The sequence below is a fragment of the Oryctolagus cuniculus genome, chromosome 21, assembly GCF_051225735.1.
Source record: "Oryctolagus cuniculus isolate XC-2025 breed Fujian yellow rabbit chromosome 21, ASM5122573v1, whole genome shotgun sequence".
Lineage (NCBI taxonomy): Eukaryota > Metazoa > Chordata > Mammalia > Lagomorpha > Leporidae > Oryctolagus > Oryctolagus cuniculus.
The window spans coordinates 18,266,256-18,280,800 of NC_142887.1; positions in this window are offsets into that span (position 1 = coordinate 18,266,256).

A 14,545-nucleotide genomic window follows, 5' to 3' on the forward strand; every position below is an offset into this window, starting at 1 on the left:
GGGGAGCAAACCAGCAGATAGAAAACCTCTCTCTCTCTCTGGCTCTGCCTCTCTTTGTAACTCTGTCTTTCAAAAAGATAAAATAAATCTTTTTAAAAAAGTCTTGTTCAATTCTGCCTCCCTCTCAGAATGAGTTATTCTTAAAAAGTTTTTTAAAAAAGAATTACTTATTTTGAAAGGCGAAATTACACAGAGAGAAACAGAGAGAGAGAGAGAGAGAGAGAGAGAGAGAGAGAGAGAGAGAGAGAGAAAGAGATATTCAATCCCCTGGTTCTCTCTCCAGATGGCCATAATATCTAGGCCTGGTCTAGGCCACAACCAGCAGCCTGGAACTCCATCTGGGTCTCCCTTGTGGATTACAAGGCCCCAAGCCCTTGGGCCATGTCCTGCTGCTTTCCCAGGCATATTAGCAGGGAGCTGGATGGGAAGCAGAGCAGCGGGGCCTCAGACTGGCGCTCCCATATGCCATGCCAGCACTGCAGGTGGCAACTGAACCCCCTGCACCACAGCACCACGAGGGACCATTCAACCACAAGCCCTTCCTGCTTCCAGGTAGACACAGCTCGTCCTCCCTCTCTGGTTTCATGTCCTCTTCCTCTAAGTCTTGGGGATTATCCCCCATTTTGACATTTGAAAGGACGTTTGCGACATTTTATCCAGCATTTCTCGATGACTATTAATAGGAACACTCTTAGATTATCTGGTCTAAACTACGGCCAGAAATGGAAGCCCAGTAGACTACGCTTTAGTTCCCTCCCTTATTTTGTGTATCAGTCTATTTTGAGATAGTCACTTTGCTCTCATCCCATGTTTGTATTTACGTTTCTCCACTCTTTTATATTTATAACAGTTGCATTATAAGACCAAATGCCTTGTGATGATAATGCGTTATGGATAAAACTGTTTTTTTGTCTTTATTACTTTTTTTTATTTTTTTGGACAGGCAGAGTGGACAGTGAGAGAGAGAGACAGAGAGAAAGGTCTTCCTTTGCCGTTGGTTCACCCTCCATTGGCCGCTGTGGCCGGCGCACTGCGCTGATCCAATGGCAGGAGCCAGGCACTTATCCTGGTCTCCCATGGGGTGTAGGGCCCAAGCACTTGGGCCATCCTCCACTGCACTCCCTGGCCACAGCAGAGAGCTGGCCTGGAAGAGGGGCAACCGGGACAGAATCCGGCACCCCGACCGGGACTAGAACCTGGTGTGCCGGCGTCGCAAGGCGGAGGATTAGCCTAGTGAGCCACGGCGCCGGCTGTCTTTATTACTTTGTTCTCATTACTGATTCTCTTAGTCCTTTTCTAACTATCCTTTTATGTACTTTTCTAGTGAACAGTCACCAAGTATAGTCACCTGCTAACTTAAATAATTTTCTCTTTTAAAAAACATATGCCAAGATTGGTGCTGTGGTGTAGTAGGTAAAGCTGCCGCCCATAAGGGCGCCGGTTCGAGTCCCAGCTGCTCCACTTCCCATCCAGCTCTCTTCTATGGCCTGGGATAGCAGTAGAAGATGGCTCAAATCCTTGGGCCCATGCACCTGTGTGGGAGACCCGGAAGAAGCTCCTGGCTCCTGGTTTCAGATCGGCACAGCTCTGACCGTTGTGGTATTCTGGGGAGTGAAACAGCAGATGGAAGACCTTTCTCTCTTTCTGCTTCTGCCTCTCTGTAACTCTGCCTTTCAAATAAATAAATAAATAAATCTTTAAAACAAACAAAAAACATGTGCCAATCTTCCAGATAAAGAGAAAGAATCTTGAGGTGAACCACATGGCTAGCAGTGTTTTCATTCATAACATTGTCAAGTGTTGGCCAGCTTCCTAACACCAGGTAGCTCAGCTTATGAAAATTCAACACTACTACTGCAAGTCATTCTGATTTCTTTAATTTAAAAAAACTGAGGGCTGGTGCTGTGGTGTAGCGAATAAAGACATTGCCTGCAGTCCCATATGGGCACTGGTTTGAGTCCCAGCTGCTCCACTTCTAATCTAGCTCTCTATGGCCTGGGAAAGCAGTAGAGGATGGCCCAAGCCCTTGGGACCCTGCACCCACATGGGAGACCTGGAGGAAGCTCCTGGCTCCTGGCTTCAGATTGGTGCAGCTCTGGTCATTGCAACCAACTGGGGAGTGAACCAGCAGATGGAAGGCCTCTCCCTCTCTCTCTGCCTCTCCTTCTCTCTCTGTGTAACTCTGACTTTCAAATAAATAAATCTTTTAAAAAAATCTTTTAGGCCTAGGTAATTAATGTGGTCTTAAATCTAAGATGGTAGGCATATAAAGATTTCTATGGATATGTATCAAGCATACTTCATTTATACAATACTTGCAGCCTAGGGAGGCCATAATGCAGAGTCCAGTTCTGAATATTGCTCATTCTCACTGATAGCTCATTTGAATTTCTCATTTATCTAACACCCAATAAAATTACGTAAGTACTGAAGTGACTGCTTGTCACTGCTATCATAAAGGTTACATGTGGGGCTGGTGCTGTGGCACAGCAGGTTAAAGCCCTGACCTACAGTACTGGCATCCCATATAGGCACTGGTTCGAGTCCCGGCTGCTCCACTTCCAATCCAGATCTCTGCTATGGCCTGGGAAAGCAGTAGAGGATGGTCCTGCAGCCACGTGGAAGACCTGGCTGAAGCTCCTGGCTTTGGATCAGCTCAGCTCTGGCCATTGCAGTCATCTGGGGAGTGAACCTGCATATGGAAGACACCTCTCTCTCTCTCTCTCTCTACCTCTCTCTGTAACTCTTTCAAATAAATAAAATAAATCTTCAAAAAAAAATGGTTACACACTAACATCCTTATAAATAAATCACTCTCAATGCCAGAAATACGTGTAAGTGAAATAGTTTCTGAGCACTGCCAGAAAGTTTTTTCAAAAAAAGTTTTAAAAAATTTCCTTGTTAGAAAAAAAAAGTTTTAAGAGTTTAGAAATCCCAATACGAAGACCTTAAGAAATTGTCGCTGTATCAGTTACCTGTTTCTGTGTAAGAAACCATGCTTAGATATAATGGCTTATGGGGACCGGTGCTGTGGTATCGTGGGTAAAGCCACTGTCTGCAGTGTTGGCATCTCATATGGGCGCTGTTTTGAGTCCCAGCTGCTGCACTTCTGGTCCAGCTCTCTGCTATGGCCTAGGAAAGCAGCAGAAGATGGCCCAAGTGCTTGGACCCCTGCACCCACATGGCAGACCCTGAAGAAGCTCGTGGCCCCTGGCTTTGGATATACCCAGTTCCATTTGAGGAGTGAACCATTGGATGGAAGATATCTCCTTCCCTCCCTCCCTCCCTCCCTCCCTCTCTCTCTCTGCCTTTCAAATAAATAAATAAATCTTTTAAAAATACATAATGTCTTAAAATAACTTTTTTTTTTGCCCCTGAGTCTTGGGGTCAGGAACTCAGGCAGGGCTCAGAGACAGGGTGGCTGGGGTGGCTTCCTGTGGAGCTGGCGGGTCCAGGATGGCCCCACTCACTTGGCTGGCACTGGGGCTGGAGGGGTTCTAACCACGGGGCCCAGCCTAAGCCAGCTGGGGCTCTGTTGTGTGGCTGGGGCCTTGCAGTGGGCTCCTTCTCCAGCAGGATTCCCAGGGCTTCTTTACAAAGCAGATGATAGCATCGAAAGCTCAAGTTCAACCCTCAGCCTGGAAACCCAGAACGTCCTATTGATCAAAGCAAGTCAACGGCAAGTCGGGTCTCAAGGAGCAAACCGACTTCCCGTGTGGAGGGGAAGAGCTCCCTGCCCCCGCGGAGATGGGAGGAGTTGTTGGAGGCCATCCTTACACTCTGCCATAGTCGAGTTCTCCCAATAACAAGCAAGCCATCCTGCGTCGAAAGTCGTTCCAATCAAAGGGGAACTTTACTCACTACAGTTGAGTACTAGTGTGAGTTTAGACTACTTCAACTAAAGGTGCCAGAATACTTTCCCCAATATCAATGCATTTAGGGAAATGCTTAGGTGTTGTTATTTTTCAGTACTTACAATTTCAAGGGAGAAGATGCGACCTCACTTAATTAATATTAAAATTTTAAGCTGGCCGGGGCTGCGGCTAACTAGGCTAATTCTCCGCCTGCGGCGCCGGCACACCAGGTTCTAGTCTTGGTCAGGGCGCCAGATTCTGTCCCAGTCACTCCTCTTCCAGTCCAGCTCTCTGCTGTGGCCAGGAAGTGCAGTGGAGGATGGCCCAAGTGCTTGGGCCCTGCACCCCATGGGAGACCAGGAGAAGCACCTGGCTCCTGGCTTCAGACCAGTGCGGTGCGCCGGCTGCAGTGGCCATTGGAGGGTGAACCAACGGAAAAGGAAGACCTTTCTCCCTGTCTCTTTCTCTCACTGTCCACTCTGCCTGTCAAAAAAAAAAATTTTTTTTTAAAGCTAAATTCTCCAGTCTTTACGATATGGGGAATTACTTCTAATGCTTTACGTGTGTGTGTGTGTGTGTGTGCGTGTGTGTGTGTGCACACACGTGCGTGTCTTTTCCCTGACAGTCACTTAGAAGTAGGGAGAGAGATGAATAAATTATCTTGTTTTCTTGTTCTGGTGACACCATATTGCAGACTTGAAATAACTTTCTAATCCCACTAATTGTTTTTAAAGAAACAGCATGATTTTGATTTTGTAAATTGTATCACACCAAGTTCTCTGCGTTTGGGTACACTAAGATCTTACACTGAAAGCGCGCCTGGTGTTGAGCAGACGGATGATGTGGAAACGCGTACGTATGGAGTGAAGCTGCATGACTATGCAAATACGCCAACCAGTTCCATGGCTTTGGGGTGATGCAATGGAAAATGTTTTCAGTGAAGCCCTGTTATGTGTTAATTCTGCGGAATGTAGTCTTAATTAGAATTTCAAATCACCTGAGAACAGAAAAAAATTCGAAGTTGTATCAAAACCAAGAACTTATTTGAATTTAGCATTAAGGAAATATTTGAATTAATTAATCTGCACAAAAAGAAGATAACCCACATTCAATAAACAAGTTCCAGTTAACATTTGCCAAAATATGACATACCAGATATGTGATTTTTGTCTGATACCCCTTAAATTAAGAAAAAAAGTAAAGCAATGGAATTAAAATTATTTAGTCTATTTGACTCATAAAACGTTAGTTACCCATTTAAGAAGTCGGATTTTGTTGAATTTTGTCAAACTCTGTATTTTAAATGTCTTTTAAATTTCAAGACTGGGGCCGGTGCTGTGGCACAGCAGGTTAACATCCTGGCCTGAAGTGCCAGCATCCCATATGGGCGCTGGTTCTAGTCCCGGCTGCTCCTCTTCCAATCTAGCTCTCTGCTATGGCCTGGGAAAGCAGTAGAAGATGGCCCAGGTCCTTGGGCCCCTGCACCCACATGGGAGACCTGGAGGAAGCTCCTGGCTCCTGGCTTCAGATTAGCACAGCTCCGGCCATTGTGGCCATCTGGGGAGTAAACAGCAGATGGAAGACCTCTCTCTCTCTCTCTCTGTCTACCTCTCTCTCTAACTCTTTCAAATAAAAAAAGTAAAAAAAAAAAAAAAAAGAAAAGAAAAAATATTTCAAGACTTTCTTTTTTAAAAAATTCTGTTCTTTTTTTTTAATGATTTATTTGAAAGGCAGAAGGGCAGAGAAAAGGAGAGACACACAGATCTTCCATCCAATGGTTCACTCCCCAAATAGCCCCAACAGCCGGGATTGGGACAGGTGGAAGCCAGGAGCCAGGGACTCCATCTGGGTCTCCTACGTGGGTGGCAGGGGCACAAGGACTCGGGTCATTACCTCTGCCTTCCCAGCACAGTAATGAGAAGCTGTATCAGAAACAGAGATGCCTGGACTCGAACCAGCACTCTGATATGAGACATGGCCCCCAAGCAATGGCTTAACCCGCTGTGCCACAATGGCCCAAATTCCCAGAGCTGTCCTCAAATTTTAACTTTCTAGCAGGTTCGTCAAGTCTTCAATTGTAAAATGCTTCCCTTAAAAAAAAAAAAAGGCAACTTTCTCTTAAATTGAAAGATTTTTACAAAATTTTCGATTGCCTATTTTGAAACACGCAAAATATCCTTAAGTTTATGAATTCTCTTTCCTGCTGACTTGGGGCAGCGTTTGCTCTACAGTTTTCTGTACTTTTTCTCTTGCTTTACTTTTCAGCATTGCACTTATTTTAAATACACATTTAAAAAAATCACATTGCCACTGAACTTGGGCCAAATGCTTTGAAAGAGTGAGTTGGGGGGGGGGTGGAGGAATAGGATGAAACATCTATAATTAGCAGCTCTTTGTGTAGCCTTTACTGTATAATAAAGTGTTGTGCAACTTTGCCATGAAATGCAAATAAGGAGGTGATTTGCATTTTCTCATTACTATGCATCCTCAAATGGTACTTTCAGCCTCTGGCCAACACTAAGGTCGAGTCCTCACTCGCACATATCCTGCAGGGTTGCTGCTACAGAGGGGCAGGAAGCTGTCCCCTCGTCTTGCACACAGATGGTACAACATGTTTGCACACAACTGCTTTTTTTTTTCCTCCGCATTTTCAGACTCACAACCCCCAAAGCAGGATGGTCCAGGGCTGGTCCATTGCCAAACAGAGCCCGACTACTGTAGCTACACTTCCATTACCTCCTTGTGAATACCTTTTCATCTTTATTATTATTATTATTATTTATTTATTTATTTGAAAGAGTTACAGAGAGAGGTAGAGACAGAGAGAAAGGTCTCAGATACTCTGGTTCACTCCCTAAATGGTGGCAATGGCCAAAGCTAAGCTGATCCAAAGCCAGGAACCAGGAGCTTCCTCTAGGTCTCCCACGTGGGTACAGGGGCCCAAGGACTTGGGCCATCTTCCACTGCTTTCCCAGGCCACAGCAGAGAGCTAAATGGGAAGTGGAGCAGCCAGGACTTGAACCGGTACCCATATGGGATGCCGGCGCTTCAGGCTGGGGCTTTAACCCATTGCGCCACAGCGCTAGCCCCCTTTTTCATCTTTCTTAACCACAATGATCCTACCCACAGAGATCCTAACACAGAGCAATTGGACTGCATTCAAAGGAGGGAGAAGGAGCAAAGATTGCAAAAGAAGAAATATTTTTAAAAATTTCGCCAGCCCGTCACATCATTAGTGTGACAGAATAATGTGACTGGCAAATTAGCTGGATGGATTTGCTGCCTTGGACTCATCACAAAAGACTAAGGAAAACATCGTTCCCACCCTCAAGCCATTAAGCCTTAGAATTCCAAGGTAGGGGCTTGCCTAGCCCAGGGAGCTGAGTGCCTGGGAACTTTGGGATTTGGAGTTGAATCGTGAAAACTGCAAGCCCTTAGAGAGAAGGGGGCGGGAGTGTTGTGTGGGAGGGGAGCAGCCCAGTTCCCTGAAGAATTTCACAACAGGATGCAGAACAGGCTCAAGGCGCAGCCTGGTGGGAGAGAGACCCGCTGGGGGCGGGGCGGAGGGCGGGGCTTATCCGCAGCAAACTGCATACAAAACACCTGCAACCCTTGTTACAATGCAAATCTGGGGCAGGCACCTGGCTCAGCAGTTACAGTGCTGCTGAGATACCCACATTCCCTATCAGAGTGCTTGGGTTCCTGGCTCTGACTCCAGCTTCCTGTTAACATGCACCCTGGGAGGCTGCAGGTGGTAGATCAGGTAATTGGGTCTCTTGCACTGGGCCTGGCCTTGGGGACTGAACCAGCAAATGGAAGATCTCTCCATTCCTCTTTTTGTCTGCCTCTATATCTTTGCCTTTCAGTAAACAACTTTTTTAAAACATTATTTATTTGAAAGGCAGAGTTACAGAGAGAGAAGGGGAAAGAGAGGGAGAAGGAGAGAGAGACCAAAGGTGGAGAGAGAGAGAGGAGGGAGAGAGAGATCTTCTATCTTCTGACTCACTACCCAAAAACGGCCATAACACGGCTGGGGCTGGGCCAGGCCACAGCCAGGAGCCTGTACATCCATCCAGGTCTCCCATATGCAGGGGCCCAAGCACTTGGGCCGTCTTCTGCTGCCTTCCCAGGTACATCAGCAGGGAGACGCAGTACAAGTGGAGGAGCTGGAACTCGAACCTGGGCTCATACGGGATGCTGGCTTTGCAGGCGGCAGCTTAACCTGTTGTAGCACAGTGCTGGCCCCAGTAAATTTTTCTTTAAAATGCATGTTCTAATATAGGAATGGGTGGGGCCAGAGACTGTTCTTTCTCTCTTTTTCTCTTTCTAGGTTTATTTACTTATTTGAAAGGCAGAGAGAAACAGAGAGAGAGACATTCTTTGCTGGCTCACTCCTCAAATGCTCACAATCGCTAGGATTGAGCTGGGCCAAAGTCGGAAGCCAGGAACTCCATCTGGGTCTCCCACTTGAGTGGCAGGGGCCCAAACAGCTGGGCCATCTTCTGCTACTTTTCCAGGCCCGTTAGCAGGAAGCTCGATTGAAAGTGGAGCAAGTGGGACTGGAACCAGCGCTCTGATGTGGGATGCTGATGTTGCAAGCAGCCTAGCCCACTACGCCGCAGTGCCAGCCCTGGGTGTCTAACAAGCTCTCAAGCATGCTGGAGGTTGCCGGTCCCCGAACCTCACTTTGAGTACCCAGGGCGGAGATGGTGTCCTGTGCCCATCTCGTTCTCTCAGAAGGAAGACGAAAAGGGTGTCAAAGGAGGGTCAGAGACTCTGTGACACTGGGAGCTACAACAGCAGTTCTGGGTGGCTGAGTTGTCCCGTGAGGGGAAGACACCTTCCCCACCAGAGCTGCGGCTCCCACGGTCTCCTTCCTGCCCGTGGGAAGAGCACCTGTTCCAACGGAATCGCGGGCCGGAAGGCGGGAGACTCAGCTCCTCGCCGCCCCGGGTCCCGCATGACCGGAGGGAAGCAAAGGGAACCAAACCTTAATCCTGGCAGAAGGAATTTCCAAACTGTCTCAGCTTGCAGGAACAACAGTGGAGGGCCCCGAGCCTGATACACTTAATTGAGAAAAACCAAGCAAAGTCAATGTTCTTGAGCTCAAGTATCGCAGAACAAATACACCGGAGTTACCACTTTCAACCGCAGACATAAGAGAGAAGCAGATTGAGGAAGTGATACGTAACTGTACATTAGCTACTCAGTCAACCAACGGTGAGGGGCAGATGCGTGAAGAAGCTAAGATCTGATGTGGACGATTCTGGGGCTTCCGACAAGACAAAGTAGCTTGGGGTGGGAGTGATGGTATTATCTCAGGTTTAACGTCCTCATCAGCCTATGGGTTTTTGCCATGGTCACTGAAGACACACATTCTTCAGATCACCCTTCCAGCTCTGCCCCTCAAAGTTCTTGCTCTCCATTTCAACACGATTTCACCCATAGGAACACGTTCAGGAGAAAGACCCAGTTTGATTTTCTTCTCCCAGCATCTTCCAAAGATAGCCTCACATCCCATTCTCTCCTAAGAGCAAGACTTAAAAATAAACGGAGGCAGTGAACGCTGCCTCCGGAGCCAAGTCTGTTCCAAAGCGGAGAGTAATAAAACCCAGGGCTCCTCTTCCCTAATCCAATTTGAAGAGCAAATGCCTTTCGTGGGTAATTTTGTTTGTAATTTCTTATCCTGCCATCTCCAGGACGTAGGGTTTTATTAAAGCGTTTCCAAACCTGGTTGTCATTATGTAAGCCAAGTTTCTGCCCGTGCTCATCAACGTCACCATCCGCCTGGAGACACCGGCCTGGCTTGCCCTTGATCCTCCACGGGGGCTCCGAGCTGGGCAGACGGCGAGGGGACAGGGAATGGCTACATCTTCTTCCGACCGTCTGTTCGTGACAAATCAGAAGTCACAAAGTGATCCATGCAGTGTTTTCGGTTGGCCAGGCGTTTGTTTGTGTTTGGCTGCCAACATGGAACATATAGGAATTTCACATAAAATCTGAATTTCTGGTTTCTTTAAAAAAAAAAAATCAGAAGATCTGCAGCGTAGCAGTTAAGAAGCAGTTAAGACACAGGTCCCACACCGGGAAACCTGGGTTTGATCCCCCACTCCAGCTTCTGATTGTGGCATCCTGTTATGCTGGCCTAAGGTGGCAATGGTTCAGGTATCTGGGTTCCTGCTAGGTTCCATGTGGGACACGGAGGTTGCGTTTCTAGTTTCTGGCTTTGACCTGACCCAGTCCTTGTCATTGCGAGCATTTGGGGAGTGAACCATTCTGATGGAAGATCTCTCTCTCTCTCTCTCTCTCTCTCCTTCTCTTCTTAAATACATAAATAAAAATGTTAAAAATTAGATCTTCCCACATTGGGCTGCTGTCCCTCATGGCTGAGTACCAGGACAGTGACATCCGTGACATCTCATGCTGCCTGCATCTGAACCCCTCTCCCACATTTGGGGAGGAATCTGATCAGAAGTCTTGGTGGGAGGCAGGCGTCATTGTTCTAGTATTCCAGCTATCTCCCAGGCTTGGCCAATGGCTTCTAATTAGGGTGCCCGTTTTAGGAAGAACCCAGAACAGAAGAGAATCAGCCAATTATTGTCAGACAGTGCAAGTGGAGAACCCAACAGTTTCTAGGGCTGACGAGGGCCAGCAGGTCGGTCGTACCCAGCAGTCTTAGCGGTCTGCGGCAGCCACAGTTTCCTTAACGACTGGACTTGGGGTCACCTGGCCCCTGCTTTCGCCTGTCTTTCCTTGCCCCTTTCCCGAAGCTGAGTCCCCCAGCCATCCAACTGACAGTGCGAGCTAGCCAACGTCTCTGCTACTGTACTACAGTTCTTTTCCACTTAAATTTTATAAGACCCAAAAATTCTACCCTCTTGAGGCAGAACATCTTCTCCATCCCTCTTCCTTTATTTTTTCAACACTTTAAAAAATTATTTATTTGGGGGCTGGCATTCTGGCTCAGTGGGTAGAGCCACCACCTTCAAGGGTGGCATCCCATATGGGCACTAGTTCGAGTCCTGGTTGCTCTACTCCTGATCCAGCTTTCTGCTAATGTGCCTGGGAAAGCAGCAGAGGATGGCCCAGGTCCTTGGGTCCCTGTGTCCATGTGGGAGACCCAAAAGAAACTTTTGGCTCCTGGCTTTGGCCTGACCTAGCCCTGGCCATTGGGGCCATTTGGGGAGTGAACCAACAGATGGAAAATCAAATCAATCTCTCTCTTCCTCTCTCCCTCTCTTTCTCTCTCTAACTCGGCCTTTCAAATAAGTAAATCTTTTTTAAAAAATTTTATTTATTTGAAAAGCAGAGTTAGAGAGAGGCAGAGCGGGAGAGGTCTTCCAATTGCTGGTTCACTCCTCAGAGGGCAGCAAAGGTGGGAGGTGCGCTGATCTTCTAGTTCTCCCATGGGCACAGGGGCCCAAAGACTTGGGCCATCTTCTACTGCTTTCCTAGGCCATAGCAGAGAACTAGATCAGAAGAGGAGCAGCTGGGACTCGAACCGGCATCAGCCCCTATTTATTTTATTTGAGAGAGAGAGGCTTCTTCCATTTGCGGGATCACTCCCCCTTCATGCCTGCAACATCAGGGCTGGGCCAAGCTGAAGTCAGGGGCCAGAAGTTCAATCCTGGTCTTCCACGTGGGTGGCAGGGCCCAGCTCTCTCTGTCATGACTGCTTCTCCCAGGGTGCCCATTGGGAGGAAGCTGGATTGGAAACGGAACCTGGTCTCGAACCCAGGCTCTCCTACATGGCGTGTGGGCTCTGAAGCAATGTTTTAACCACTGCGTTTGGCCCACCCCAACCCTCTACCTTATGTGTGAACGCTAGGCTCCTTGTAGACAAGTGAAGCTGTAACCCTGGTCTTTCTCTTTAAAGTGAGGGAATTCTGGTACCGGGAGGGAAAGATCACCTGGGGCAAGGATCAACAGCACAGCAATGAAGTGAAAACCTCCTGAAACCCCGCCCCCACCATTCCACTTACATCTGATTGGCCACACTGGATCACATGTTCACCTCTGAAGCCAATCAGTAGTCAGAGTACTAGGATGGCTGTGATTGGCTTAATCTAGGGCAGCCGTTCAACTTTGGCTGAATGTTAGAACCACCTGGGTGGGACCCTTATACATTGCCAGTGTGGGGTCCCACTCCTGGCAGCCACATTTAATTGGTCTGCCTGGATTTCTGACACTGGAATTTTAAAACTCCCAGCTTTAATATCCAGCCAATGCCGGAAGTCATTCATTTAGTCCAGTGCCCATCCCTGCCCATTTTACAGATGGGAATTCTGAGGTCGGTGACTTGCCCAAAAGACGACACCTTCAGTTCGCAGCAAAAACAAGAAACAAGCAGAACCTCACACACCAATGACATCGAATGGGACAGCTTTTTTTCCTAGAATATGCATATGAGTACGAAATTTATGAGAGGCTATTGTTTTGGACTAAGCTCCTGCACTGGACCCCAGCAAACCAAACCAAACCAGAACAGTCACCTGTGCTAGACGTCAAATAATCAAACTGGATTTTCATGGACCAGTTTTCTGAAAAATAGGAGACTGACTGTAACCATTCCCTAAAGGGCTGCTCACCCTCAGTGATAAAAAGGTCCCTTCTGCTGCAACCCATGCATTAGTCTGCCTTCTGTTGCTACAACAAAATTCCTAAGGCTGGGTCATGGAGGAAGTACACAGGTTTCTTTAGCTCACAGGTTTTGAGGTTGAAGGTCTAAGATCAGGCACCTCCATCTGCCATCCGGTGGGTGGCACTGTGAGAAGACACCAGGCTGGAGCGAGCTTCAGAGAGGTCAGATTTGCTCTGACAACTCCGCCAGGTCACTGTCAATCACTTCCAAGGGCCAAGCTCCCATGACCTCAAGGTCTTGCATGAAGCCCCACCCCTTAAAGGTTCCACCACCTCCCGAGGTTGCCCTGTGGAGGACCAGGCTTCCAATGCAGGAGCCCTATGCAGATCACGGACCCCTATAAGGAAAAGAACTTTGAAATGATTAATCCACTTTTTGTGTCCGTTTAGGCTTTCGTTGGCCTTTTCTGCTTATAAAGTCCAGCCCCTCTGCTCAGCCCAGTCTTTCTGTTTTATAGATAGGATGTTGCCCAATTCATTCGTCCCAAAAAAACCAATTTGCTCATTAAGCTCAACTTGTCGAAACTTTGTCTTTTGATGGCACCCATTGTCTGCTTGTTTTTTTGTTTTGTTTTAGAAAGTTGAGTCCTGGGGCTGGTGCTGTGGCATAGCAGGTAAAGCCGCTGCCTGCAGTGCTGGCATCCCATATGGGCGCTGGTTTGAGTCCCGGTTGCTCCATTTCCACTCCAGCTCTCTGCTGTGGCCTGGGAAAGCAGTGGAAGATGGCCCAAGTCCTTGGGCCCCTGCACCGAAGAAGCTCCTGGATCCTGGCTTTGGATTGGTGCAGCTCCAGCCATTACGGCCAATTGGGGAGTGGACCAGCAGATGGAAGACCTTTCTCTCTCTTTCTGCCTCTCCTTCTCTCTCTGTGTAACTCTGACTTTCGAGTAAATAAATAAATCTTATTAAAAAAAAAAAAGAAAAGAAAGCTAAGTCGTGAGGGCCAGTGGGCGTTGTGGTAAAGCAGGTTATGCCACCACTGGGGACACCTGCATCCATATCAGAACAACAGGTCGAATCCCGCTGCTCTGCTTCAGATCCAGCTCCGAAGGCAGCAGAAGACGGCCCATGAGCTTGGGCCCCTGCCACCCACGTGGGAGACCCAGATGGAGTTCTGGGCTGCCGGCTTCAGCCTGGCCCAGGCCTAGCTGTTGTGGGCATGTGGACTGAACCAGCAGATGGACAATCTCCCCTCCCCCACATTGCTCTGCCTTTCAAATACATACACATATCCTTTTTTTTTTTTTTTTTTTTTTTTTTTTTAAGAAGAAAGTGGAGTCCTGGGGCTCTTGAGCTGAGCAGCAGTACCGTGGAGTGGAGTGTTCCCAGACTCGAACACATGAGGACGTGTGGTGGGCTTGAGACAACACACAGGACTGGGCCCAGCCCCGGAGTTCCAGGCTCGATGGGTCTGGAGTGGAAGGAGACAGGACGTCCAGCAAGTCACCAGAGGCTGCGGCTGCGGCTGCGGCTGTGGCTGTGGCTGCGAGGACTGGAGCCACGGCAGGTGACAGCTTTTTTTTGGGCTATAGAGGCAGCTTGTCTTGGTGAGATCCATTTCTTTTTTTAAGATTTATTTATTTCTTTGAAAGACAGCGTTACAGAGAGAGATATGTTCCATCCACTGGTCCACTCCCCAAATGGTCGCAACAGCCAGCCAGCTCTGGACCGCTAGTTTCCCAGGCATATTAGGAGGGAGCTGGATTGGAACTAGAGCAGCCGGGTCTTGAACTGACACCCACATGGGATGCCGGCATCACAGGTACCAGTCCCGGTGAGATCTATTTTTGACCCTTACAGCAAATGAGGGCTGGAACACATCACTTACCTACAAAGTAGAATCAACCATAGGAACTCGGGCTTCTTGCAACAACTGAAGCACTTGGAAAAGTGGCCTGTAGTAACTGCATAGCAGATATTAGCTATTGTCATTCATTCATTCACCAAAGAACTAGTGAGTGCTTCCTTTTAGCCATACCCTGTGAGTCCAGCGCTTTGATAACTCAAAGCCTCTCTCTCCCAACAAGCTTATTATAATCCATTGGGGAAGC